Raw genomic sequence first — 12,946 nt, 5'->3', positions numbered from 1 at the left:
GGCGCCTGTAATCCCAGCTACTCGGGAGGCTGAGGCAGGAGAGTGGCGTAAACCCGGGAGGCGGAGCTTGCAGTGAGCTGAGATCCAGCCACTGCACTCCAGCCTGGGGGACAGAGCAAGACTCTGTCTCAAATAATAATAATAATAATAATTATAATTATAATAAAAACGTTGGAGGCTTGCCCATTGTCTAGTAGGGAGATGGATATGAAAGCAGATATGGTGAATACCTTGGCAGAGGCCCATGTCAAATGCAACAGGTGGCAGAACCACCACGGAGCATTCCTGGGAAGCTTCGCAGCGCAGGGAACATGAGCTGGGTCTTGCGAGCCAGACTTGAGTTCAGGGTTACGTAAGTGCGGTTCACAGTTCACAGTCTCTCCACACATATGGTGGCTGCCTTCCATGATGGGACAGCTGGGACTCCTTGTCAGTTAGAAGTTCTTGGAATTCCTAACCAGGGAGCTGTTTCTTGAGCATTCAGCAAAGGAACCTACCAAAGGAAGGGGCAGAGGCCTCTCCATCAATTCCATGTCCTGGGGTGACACCTGAGCTGCCATGCAGGGAGTGAGGCCTGCCTGGTCATCCTGGTGACAAGCTGGAGGTCCTGGAGCTGGAAGGCAGTTGGAGAGGCCACCGGTCCTCTCATCTCTTGGCTGGCTCCTTGATTTTCCTCACAGCGCACCTCTTCGTGCCTAGCCTCGGAATAGCCTTACGACCTGCTCTATTTATTCAGCGTTTTACAGACTATAAGGCCTTATGACATGTGGCTCACAATTGGTTCTTACAGGGACCCTGTGAGGCAGGCAAGCGGTCATTAACTTCATTTTTCTTGAGAATCCCCAGGCCTCCAAATGTCAACAGGTGAGTTCACGGTTACACAGCTAGGAGGTGGAAAGTCCCTGAGCCACACCAGGTCTTTGTGCCATGTCCTATACGTGTCTCGAGCTTCATGAAGGGGAAAGTTGTTAAACAGGCAATTTTCTCCCTCTTGTTTCTGGTCTAGCCTCAGTGTTTCCTAAATAACTTGAGAACATTTTATGTACTGCGCTGTGCTGCTCTAAATAACACCAGCGTACACCGTAAAAAGTTTACCCGTTTTCCATATTTCTGATTATAGTTGGAAGAAAATCTCTGTAGATCATACAGCTTTTGCCACCGGCTTTTTGCTTGGGTATCTTCTTTTTATAAAAGAGAGAGCAGCCCTCAGATTCTGCTTTTGGAAAGTAGAAGTGAGTTAGAATTAACAGCCCCGGTTTGTTGTTGTTTTTGAAACAGAGTCTCGCTCTGTTGCCCAGGCTGGAATGCAGTGGCGCGATCTTGGCTCACTGCAGCCTCCACCTCCTGGGTTCAAGCAATTCTTGTGCCTCAGCCTCCCAAGTAGCTGGGATTACAGGCATGTGCCACCATGTCCAACTAATTTTTGTAGTTTTAGTGGAGACCATGTTGGCCAGGCTAGTCTCAAACTCCTGACGTCAAGTGATCCACCCACCTCAGCCTCCCAAATTGCTGGGATTACAGTTGAGCCACTGCACCTAGCTTTGTTTGTTTGTTTTTGAGACGGAGTCTTGCTCCATTGCCCAAGGTGGAGTGTGGTGGCGTGATCTCGGCTCACTGCAACCTCCACCTCCTGGATTCAAATGATTCTCCTGCCTCAGCCTCCAGAGTAGCTGGGATTACAGGCGTGTGCCACCACACCTGGCTGATTTTTGTATTTCTAGTAGAGACAGGGTTTCACCATGTTGGCCAGGCTGGTCTCGAAATCTTCACCTCAGGTGATCCACCTGCCTCAGCCTTCCGAAGTGCTGGGATTACAAGTGTGAGCCATCATGCTTGGCCACTGCTTTGTGTTTAGTGTTTATTGTATTTATTTTACAATAAATAAATGTATTTATTGCCTTCTATTTAGGGCAGGTGATAGTCACTTCCCATTGTAGTAGTTAACATGCTTCCTTTTGAAATTAATTTCTTTTTTTTTTTTTTTTTTTTTTTTTGAGACAAAGTTTCACTTTTGTTACCCAGGCTGGAGTGCAATGGTGCTATCTCAGCCCATTGCAACCTCCACCTCCCGGGTTCAAGCAATTCTCCTGCCTCAGCCTCCTGAGTAGCTGAGATTACAGGTATGTGCCACCACTCCCGGCTAATTTTGTATTTTTAGTAGAGACAAGGTTTCTCCACGTTGGTCAGGCTGGTCTCAAGCTCCCGACCTCAGGTGATCTGCCCGCCTCAGCCTCCCAAAGTGCTGGGATTACAGGTGTGAGCCACCGCGCCCAGCCTGAAATTAATTTATTTAAATAAAAAGAATGGGGCTGGGCACAGTGGCTCACGCCTGTAATCCCAGCACTTTGGGAGGCCGAGGCAGGTGGATCATGAGGTCAGGAGATCGAGATCATTCTGGCTAACATGGTGAAATCCCGTCTCTATTAGAAATACAAAAAAATTAGCAGGGCTTGGTGGTGGGCACCTGTAGTCCCAGCTACTCAGAAGGCAGAGGCAGGAGAGTTGCTTGAAACTGGGAGGTGGAGGTTGCAGTGAGGCGAGATCGTGCCACTGTACTCCAGCCTGGCAACAGAGCGAGACCCCGTTTCAAAAAAAAAAAAAAAAAAAAAGTGAACCTGTTTAATAGTCTTAAGTGATCCTCAGATATGGAAAAAGCAAAGTTTTTTTTGTGGCACAGCAGTGACTGGAGTTTAGGAAATGAGAGTTTGCCCAATAGGGACTGAACTTTTTCATTATGATGATAACAATAAAACAGCTACTACTATGTTATGTGCCAGCTACTTCTAGTCCTTACGAAAACCCTATGAAGTAGTTATTATTTCACCCATTTACAGATGAGGACACTGAGGCTCGAAAGCTTTAGGTAACTTGCCTGGCTCATGCCGTTAGCATGGTGTGTTGTAAAAATGGTCCCATTGTTCCCTTTCCTGTTCCACAGCCCTTTGCCATGTGAGTTTTTGGCTCCTTTCTGCAAGAGGTGGAATTTATTTCTCCATCCTTTGACTCTTGCCTTGGCCATGTGACTTGCTTTGGCAAAGGAGACATTAGTAAGCATGGCCCAAGCTGAGGCTTGTGAAGCGCTGTGCGCTGGGGCTTGTTCTGCTGCTGTCCGGAACCCTTCTGCTACTGCTGTGTGGACGCGAGCCCAGGTTAGCCCTCTGGAGGATGAGAGTCACCAGGCCCAGGCATCTCCATGGCCCCAGCTGACACCAGGCCAACCCTCAGACATCTAAGTGATGACATCCTAAATCATCTAGCCCCAGCTGTGCCCACACAGACCAGAAATGCCCAGCTTGACCTCAGAATTGTGAGAAATAAGTTGTAAACCACTGAATTTAGGGGTGATTTTTATTTACTTGTTTTTGAGACAAGGTCTCACTCTGTCACCCAGACTGGAATGCGGTGGCACAAACATGACTCACTGCAACCTCCATCTCCCAGGCTCAAGCGATCCTCCCACCTCAGCCTCCCAAGTAGCTGGGACCACAGGCATGTGCCACCACACCCAGCTAGTTTGTTTTGTTTTGTTTTTTTTCTGTTTTTTCTAGAAGCGAGTCTCGCCATGTTGCCCAGGCTGGGTGATTTATTGCACAGCAAAGCTAGCTGACAGTGTTAGTGAGGAGAAGAGCTGGGGTTGGATCTGGATTGTTCTCCCTCCAGCCTTTCCCATGTCAGCAAATAACATGCATGCCCCAATCTACAACTTACCTTCCATTTATACGTCTTCCTCACTCTTCTCATCCAAACCCTCAGGCAAGGCTCCCAAAATACATCTCGAATCTTCCTTCCGAGCACCTCCTCTGCCATTTCTCTAGGCCAGCCTACCTCTTCTCTCATCTAGACTGAGAGTCAGCAGACTTACTCTATAGAAGTGCAGATGGTAAATACTTGAGGCTTTGAAGGCCATACAGTTTCTGTTACCTACTTAACCCTGCCGCTACAGAAGGAAAGCAGCCAGAGACAAAAGCAAATGGGTGATGCTGTGTTCCAGGAAACCTTGACTTACAGACACTGGAATTCGAATCTTTATAATTTTATAAAAATTATATATGCCATAAAAGATTCTACTCTTAATTTTTTTCAACCATTTAAAAATGTAAAAACAACTCTTTGCTAACAGACTGTATAAAGACTGTATCAAGCAGCAGGCCGGATTTGGTGGATGAGCCAGTGTGCTGACTCCTATTATAATAGCTCTGTCTATAATAGTCCAGCCAGGCTCTGCTTCAGCGCTTGCCTCCTGCATTCTGCTCTCCAAACAATGCTGATCTCCTTCTCCTTCTCCTTAAACTTCTCCTCCTCCTCTTCTTCCTCCTCCTCCTCCTCCTTCTTCCTTCTTTCTAATAATTTTAATTAAATTAGGCCAGGTACAGTGGCTCCTGCCTGTAATCCCAGCACTTTGAGAGGCTGAGGCAGGTGGATCATCTGAGGTTAGGAATTCAAGACCAGCCTGGTAAAACCCCATCTCTACTAAAAATACAAAAATTAGCCAGGCATGGTGGCATTGGCGTGCACCTGTAATCCCAGCTACTCAGGAGGCTGAGGCAGGAGAATCACTTGAATCTGGGAGGCAGATGTTGCAGTGAGCCGAGGTGGCGCCATTGGATTCCAGCCTGGGAGACAAGAGCAAAACTCCATCTCAAAATAAATAAAATGAAATAGATAAGATAAAATAAAATAAAAATAGAGGTGGAGGTCTCACTATGTTGCCCAGGCTGGCCTCAAACTCCTGGGCTCAAGTGATCGCCTGCCTTGGCCTCCCAAAGTGCTGGGATTACCGGTGAGAGCCACTGCACTCAGCCCTGATCTTCTTGAAAGGCAATGGAATGGCTTTATTCCCCTGCTTATCCCTGCCTTTCCATCTTAGGGTAAAAGCTAAACTCCTTACCGTGGCATATTGAGTTTGACATCACCTGGCTCCCCCACCCACTTCTGCAGCCTGCAATTCCTTTCCTTTCCCCCACTGCCTTCTGGCCACCCCTGCGTTCTTATAGCTCCTGTAACATGCTGTTCTTTCCTACCTTGGGGACTTCGAACATGCTGATCCTTCTGCTGGAATATTCTTCCTGTGGCTCTCTGCAGTGCTGGCCACATTTCCTTTCCTCCTTCAAGTATCATGTTATGTGTCGTCCCTCAGAAGAGCCCTGTCTGACCACACAATCCAAAGTTGCAATTCCCCTCCTGGCTCAGCGATCCTCTGTTTCTTCATGGCACCTGTCAATCTGTAATTTTCATACTGACTTTCTCACTTATTGTTTGCCCCTTCTCTAGACTGTCAACTCTATGTGTTTTGCAAAAGACTTGCACAAGACAGACATGAATATTCAATAATAGACATTTGTTGGGTAAAGGAATGAATTACCACCTATAATGGTCAATCTTACGTGTCAGTGTAACTGGATTAATGATACCCAGAAAGCTGGTGAAGCATTATTTTGAGGTGTCTGTGAGGTGTTTAAGGAAGAAACTGGCATTTGAATCAGTGGACTGAGTAAGGAAGATCCACCCTCACTCAATGTCAGGGGGCACCATTCATCGGCTGAGGGCCAGGATAACAAAAAGGCGGAGGAAAGGAGGATTTGCTCTGTTTTCTGGAGCTGGAACAACCTTCTTCTGCTGCCCTTGTACATCAGAACTCCAGCTTCTCCAGCCTTTGGACTCTGGGACACCAGTGGCCTCCTGGATTCTCAGGCTTTCAGCCCGAGACTGAGTGCTATCAGTTTCTCTGGTTCTGAGGCTTTTGAACTTGGACTGAGCCATGCTACCAGCTTCCCTGGTTCTCCAGCCTGCAGACAGCAGACCGTAGGACTTCTCAGCCTCCATAATTGTGGGAGCCCATTTCCCTAATAAATCCCCTGTCCATACCTATAGCTACAAGCCCTGTTGGTTTTGGCTCTCTGACTTATGCACCATCTAACTACAATCCCATGACTTTCTTCAGCATCACATCCTTATCTGTACTGCCTCATTAATCTTATTTTGCAAGTCTTGTTTCACTACATGACTCCCCTAGTTCTAAACAAAGCTTTCATTTCTTTTTTTTTTTTTTCCTTTATACACTCAAAACTTTCAAATCACTGAGCTCACAAGTGAACCCATAGCCTCTTATCAAAGGGGTGACCAGCGCTAACCACATTTCTCTGGTGAGCCATTCTGATACCCAGCTTTTTCTGCTGCTCTAGGAAATGGCAGTTTTCTCTGTTGTTTGTCTCTTTACTCATCTCTTAAAACACTATTACGGGCCAGGCATGGTGGCTGATGCCTGTAATCCCAGCACTTTGGGAGGCCGAGGTGGATGGATCACCTGAGGTCAGGAGTTCGAGACCAGCCAGCCAACATGATGAAACCCTGTCTCTACTAAAAATACAAAAAATTAGCTGGGTGCAGTGGTGATGGCCTGTAATACCAGCTACTTGGGAGGCTGAGGCAAGAGAATTGCTTGAACCCAGGAAGCAGGGGTTGTAGTGAGCCAAGATTGTGCCACTGCACTCCAGCCTCAGTGACAGAATGAGACTCTGTCTCTAAATAAATAAATAAATAAAAAGATGTTTTGGGTTCAGATTTGAGAGGTTTTGTTTTTCATTTTACTTAAGAAATAGATACAAAATAAGTAGTTTTTTTTTTTTTTTTTTTTTTTAAGATGGACTCTGGCTCTGCCATCCAGGCTGGAGTGCAGTGGCGCAATCTGCTCCCTGCAACCTCCGCCCCCTGCAACCTCCGCCTCCCGGGTTCCAGTGATTCTCCTGCCTCAGCCTTCCGAGTAGCTGCGACTACAGGTGTGTGCCACCACTCCTGGCTAGTTTTTTGTATTTTTAGTAGAGATGGGGTTTCACCATGTTTGTTACATATACATTGGAAATGGTGAAGTATCAGAAAAAGGTAGAATATGAACAAGAATCAAAGTGGGTGGTAAAAACAAAGGCGTCCCAAGAGTTCAGTGAAGGGTAGAGTCGGTTCCAAGGAGGAAGGAGCTGATCTTTGCCCAGTGCCTATTCCACGTTCAGCATTTGTCACACATTTCCTATGTTAATCTTTCCAGCAACAGTGAGGTTAGTACTCTTCCCCAAATTACTAGTGAGGAAAAAGGCATGGAGGGCTGAAGTGACTGTTAGCATTGCACAGCAGGATTTGAACCCATACCTGCCCAATTCTGAGGCTCCTGCTTCCTGTCCTATACCATTTTGTTTCCTGTGGCGCAGGTAAGACTTGAGCAGATCATCAGTGGGATTGCGGTTCAGGTCCAAGCTCTTAGGCAAGATAGGGCTGAACAAAGGGAGGAAGGGAAGTTATTTTATGCAGAGGTATCAGCACAAACAACAGCTTAGTAATGGGTGAGACCTGTGCTGTGGGACAGTCTAGACTTGCCTGAATGAATGCTTCTAATCACAGTTGACCTTAGCTTGCTATTGTTTAGGATTTGTTTTCTTTTCTTAACTTTTTTTTTTTTTTTTTTTTTGAGACAGGTTCTCACTCTGTCCTCCAGGCTGGAGTGAAGTGGTGTGATCTTCGCTCACTGTAGCTTCCACCTCCCGGGCACAAGTGACCCTCCCACCTCAGTCTCCTGAGTAGCTGGGCCTGACTACAGATGTGCACCACCATTCCTGGCTAATTTTTGTATTTTTTGTAGAGACAGGATTTTGCCATGTTGCCCAGGCTGGTCTTGAACTCCTGGGCTCAAGCAATCTGCCGGCCTCAGCCTCCCAAAATGTTGGGATTACAGGCACAAGCCACCGCACATGACTTCTTTTTTTCAACTTTTAATATACCATTAATTTAGTGACACTATTACTTAAAGACACATTAGGTTACATTCCAGCAACATCGCTTTTTTACACTGTTACCTTTAATGGACATTTTTGTTCATTACAAAATTGTAACATGTTACCTAACCTGTTAGATAACATCTGTTATCTAACAGATCTTTAAAACCATATCTATGTCTCTGATGATTAATATCTAACATTTTCATACACTTTTCAATCCTTTTAGAAGTCCTCACAGCAGAATGGCTGAGGCTGATTGGGACGCGTTAAGTGAGGCTCTGGTGAGTTCACTGAACAGAGTTCCCTGCAGCACCTGTGTGACCTGCACCAACGTGCGCATTGCCATCTCTCCTGCTGGAGAGTCAGTGCTGCCTGTGGGAAGCCCGCCCTGGTTGGAGCTGCAGTTTCCTGCCAGTTTGGTAAATAGCCTCATTTCTAATTTATCTCACTCCACTTTTCTGAACCAGTGACCCAGATGCATTTGGTAGCAAGGGGCCTCGCTGGGCTGCGTAGCCAGGCTTCCATATTATTGTAGTAGAAAAAGTGAGAGGTACAAGCTGCCTGAAAATAGAGATATAATGGAAGAACGCTCATGTAGTTGATTTTATTCAAAACAGACCTGTGCTGGTGACTAAAATGCCCAAATTACCCTGAGATAGATGTAGGTCCGCCCATTTTGGGCTTCTGCCCCATAATTGCAGTGTACTCCTCTCACCGCTAGATGGCAGTCGCATCTTAAAGCAGATTTTATTCACGCATTAATGCGGTTCCAAAAAAAAAAAAAGGTTTTCATCCCATCAGATCGGGGGCTGACAACTCTTGTGTTAGTGAATACGCGAGAAATCAGGAAATTTCAGACACCACTGGTGGGACTGTAAGTCGATGTCACTGTTTTGGAGAGGAGTTTGGTGGTAATGTTCAAACTTTGACCCAGCAGAGACACGTCCAGGTCTGATCATTTGATAGCAGAATGGTTAACATTTTGTTCCCAACATATGTCAGGCACTTTTCTGAGTGCTTATCTCACTGAATCCTCGCAATTTCAAGAAGCAGGTACTATTATTTTCCCCCAAATTACAGATGAGGAAATCAAGCACAAAAAGGTCAAGTCACAGGCCGGGTGCGGTGGCTCAAGCCTGTAATCCCGGCACTTTGGGAGGCAGAGGCGGGTGGATCACGATGTCAGGAGATCGAGACCATCCCGGCTAACACGGTGAAACCCCGTCTCTACTAAAAATACAAAAAAAATTTAGCCGGGCGTGGTGGCAGATGCCTGTAGTCCCAGCTACTCAGGAGGCTGAGGCACGAGAATGGCGTGAACCCTGGAGGCCGAGCTCAAAAAAAAAAAAAAAAAAAAAAAAGTCAAGTAACTAGTCCATGGTCACAGAGCTAGTGAGTGGCAGAGTCACAATCCACACTGCACTTTCTACTATATTGCATGTGTCTTGTGTGTACCAGAAAACGCATGCAAAGGTGTTCACTGCTGCATCGTCTGGAGTAGCAAAGCACTGTTAACCGAACAGTTCATTAGCATGACAATAAAACAGGAGGGAGAAGTGCAGAACAGTTAAAAGTAGTTATGGAAGATCTAGAATTGGTGAACCTGGAGAGATCTCAAAAACAAAGCTGAGACAAAGCAAGTAAATCTAAAAACACAGAAAGCAAAACTATATTATACATGGAAACCAGTACACACAGTAAAACTACAAAAAAAAACCCACATCAAATTTATGACAGCATTTATCTCAAGGGAGAGGGAAATGGGATTAAGAAAATAAGGCAACAGCTTTTATCTGTAATGCTTTTTTTTTTTTTTTTTTTTTGGAAACTGAGTCTTGCTCTGTCACCCAGGCTGGAGTGGAGTGGCACAGTCTTGGCTCACTGCAACCTCTGCCTCCCGGGTTCAAGCGATTCTCGTGCCTCAGCCTCCTGAATGGCTGGAATTACAGGTGCCCGCCACCATGCCCGGCTAATTTTTATATTTTTAGTAGAGATGGGATTTCACCATCTTGGCCAGGCTGGTCTCGAACTCCTGACCTCAGGAGATCCACCTGCCTCAGCTCCCCAAAGTGCTGGGATTACAGACATGAGACACCGTGCCGGCCTGGTCTATTTTGTTGTTGTTGTTGGTTGTTTGTTTGTTTTAGAGACAAGGTTTCACCCAGAATGGAGTGCAATGGTGTGATCAAAGCTCTCTGCAGCCTTGGACACCTGGGCTCAAGTGATCCTCTTGTCTCAGGCTCCCAAGTAGCTAGGACTATCAGCATGCACCCCCATGCCCGACGACTTTTTTTTTCCCCCCAAGACGGAGTCTCGCTCTGTCGCCCAGGCTGGAGTGCAGTGGAGTGATCTCGACTCACTGCAAGCTCAGCCTCCCGGGTTTACGCCATTCTTCTGCCTCAGCCTCCAGAGTAGCTGGGACTACAGGCGCCCACCACCATGCCTGGCTAATTTTTTGTATTTTTAGTAGAGACGGAGTTTCACCGTGTTAGCCAGGACGGTCTTGATCTCCTGACCTCGTCATCTGCCTGCCTCGGCCTCCCTAACTGCTGGGATTACACTACTTTTTAATTTTTAGAGATGGGAGTCTATGTTGCCCAAGCTGGTCTCCAGCTCCTGGCCTCAAGCGATCCTCTAGCCTTGGCCTCCCAAAGCATTGGGTTCAAGGTGTGAACCACTGTGCCTGGCCTGTAACAATCTACTTATTTTATATCTATTTCTTAAGTAAAATGGGAAAAAACCCTCAAATCTGAACCCAAAATATTATTTATTTATTTATTTGAGACAGGGTCTCATTCTGTTGCTGAGGCTGGAGTGCAGTGGTGCAATCGTGGCTCACTACAACCTTTGCCTCCCAGGCTCAAGCGATCCTGCCTCAGCCTCCCAAGTAGCTGGGACCACAGGTGCATGCCACCAAACCTGGCTAATTTTTTGTATTTTTGGTAGACACGGGGTTTTGCCATGTTGCCCAGGCTGATCTCAAACTCCTGAGCTCAAATGATCCACCTGCCTCAGCCTCCCAAAGTGCTGGGATTAGTCATGAGCCACTGTGCCTGGCCATCTTTTTATGATTGGATCTTCACAAATGCATTACTCAACCTGACAATTGTTATTGTCAAGGCAACGTACAAGCCTTTTGCTCATTCAGGGGTCTCTCCCCAGAGATTCTCTCTAGTTCCCTTCAATAGTATAAATAACTGAAGTGGATCAGTAGGTTAGACTTCCAGCAGAAGCACATATCTACTGAAATTTTAGGCCTCTGCTGCTGCAAGGGAGGGAGGCAGGAAGGAAGGAAAAGTCAGTTCTACCTTTTACTTAGCATTGAGTGATTTAACACATAGCTCCAAACAACTTATTGTTTCTTTAAACATGGAACTTTCAACTATTCTCTATTTTGTTTCTCAAACGTTTTTTTCTCCAGTGATTCCCTTCCTTCACTTTTTTGTTGAGGGATGGGCAGGAACACAGCGCAGGTTATAATCAAATATTTAATTGCTCAGGTGGAAAGCCTCAGTGATTAAAACAAATTACCCTTCTCCAATTCCTTTTAAAGCCAGTAGGCAAATTGGTTACCTAGAAACACACTGACTTACGATTAACCCCCTTCCTATATTTACCAAGGTCAACACATGTGAAACCGTAGGTTTCCTAGAATTATGATAGGTTTACAGAGGCTAATGTTCTCAGATTATCAGGCTCTGAGGAAGAAGCCAGGTGTAAGGGGGAAAAAGGCCATATATGTGTGTGTGTGTATATATATACACATACATACATATATATATATATTTTTTTTTTTTTGAAAAAACAAAATTGGCTTTTGTGTCAGCATGGAACTTCCATCAGTTGCTGACTGCATTGGTAAGAATGGCTAGAACTCTGGAGGAAAAGGAAATGCAGTTAGCTTTGAAGCCAATAGTTTTTCTCAAAACGAAACACTGGAAGGCAACGTTTTGTACTTCTGAGAAAGCCTCCTCAGAAAAGCAATATACACACACCTCCTTTAAAAAAATTTAAATTATCTCTCCTTACTTTGAATGCTCAGTTTCATTTCACTGGAGTTTCATATGCAGTATATCACTTAGGCAAAAGAGATCGCAACCAACAATTCGTAACACACGTGTTAATTTTTTTTTTTTTTTTTTTTTGAGACGGAGTCTCGCTCTGCTGCCCAGGCTGGAGTGCAGTGGTGTGGCCTTAGCTCACTGCAACCTCTACCTCTTGGATTCAAACGATTCTCCCGTCTTAGTTCCCCAGGTAGACGGGACTATAGGTGTGCACTAGCAGGCCCAGCTAATGTTTTTTTAGTAGAGAAGCAGGGTTTTACCATGTTGGCCAGGCTGGTCTTGCACTCCTGACCTCAAGTGATTCACCCACCTCGGCCTCCCAAAGTGCTGAGATTACAGGCATAAGCCACTGCGCCTGGCCTCATACATGTTAATTCTTGAAAAACCACGACTCATTTAGAAACTCAAATTTGACTTTCTCATCCTATGCTTTCGTAGTAATAATTTTTTTCCATTGACGTTAGCATCTCAGGAGATGTGACCCCCGAGGAGTATCACAATTGTCAGGAGAAACTGGGGAGGCCTTGAGCTCAAGAAAACCTGCCCAGGGATTTACCTTCTCTGTTCGTATACCAAGCACATCCTCCTGGTCACTCTTCTGAGGGGCTCCCTCATAGAACTTTTCAGGCCACCATTATCTTGGGAGACTCGTGGTACAAAGTGACAGGTCTGAGGCAAATTTCTATTTACACAACACAACACCTGTATTAAAATGAAATTTTGCAGCTGGTCAGTGACTCGCGCCTGTAATCCCAGCACTTTGGGAGGCCAAGGCAGGCGGATCACCTGGGTCAGGAGTTCGAGACTAGCCTGGTCAACATGACAAAACCGTCTTTACTAAAAATACAAAAATTAGGAGGGCATGGTGGTGCACACCTGTAATCCCAGCTACTTGGGAAGCTGAGGCAGGAGAATTGATTGAGCCTGGGAGGTGGAGGCTGCAGTGAGCCCACTGCACTCCAGCCTGGCTGACAGAGCCAGACTGTCTCAAAAAAAAAAAAAAAAAAAAAAAAAAAAAAAAAAGAAAAGAAATGAAAAGAAAAGAAAAGAAAAAGAAATTTTGCTAGGTCTAGCCTCCTAAATTCTAGGTTGAGGCTTATTAGAGCAGAGTGGCAAACT

General features: G+C 45.7%; 1 protein-coding gene across 5 annotated transcripts in view; it reads right to left on the bottom strand.

Annotated features, from left to right (window-relative positions):
• The window catches only part of LOC126929204 (protein PET117 homolog, mitochondrial), a 549,430-nt gene that overhangs the window by 149,144 nt on the left and 387,340 nt on the right, over nucleotides 1–12,946 (bottom strand). The window lies entirely within an intron of this gene.

Source organism: Macaca thibetana, chromosome 10 (assembly GCF_024542745.1).
Source record: "Macaca thibetana thibetana isolate TM-01 chromosome 10, ASM2454274v1, whole genome shotgun sequence".
NCBI classification, from domain to species: Eukaryota; Metazoa; Chordata; class Mammalia; order Primates; family Cercopithecidae; genus Macaca; species Macaca thibetana.
This window is presented reverse-complemented; position numbering and strand designations above follow the sequence as displayed.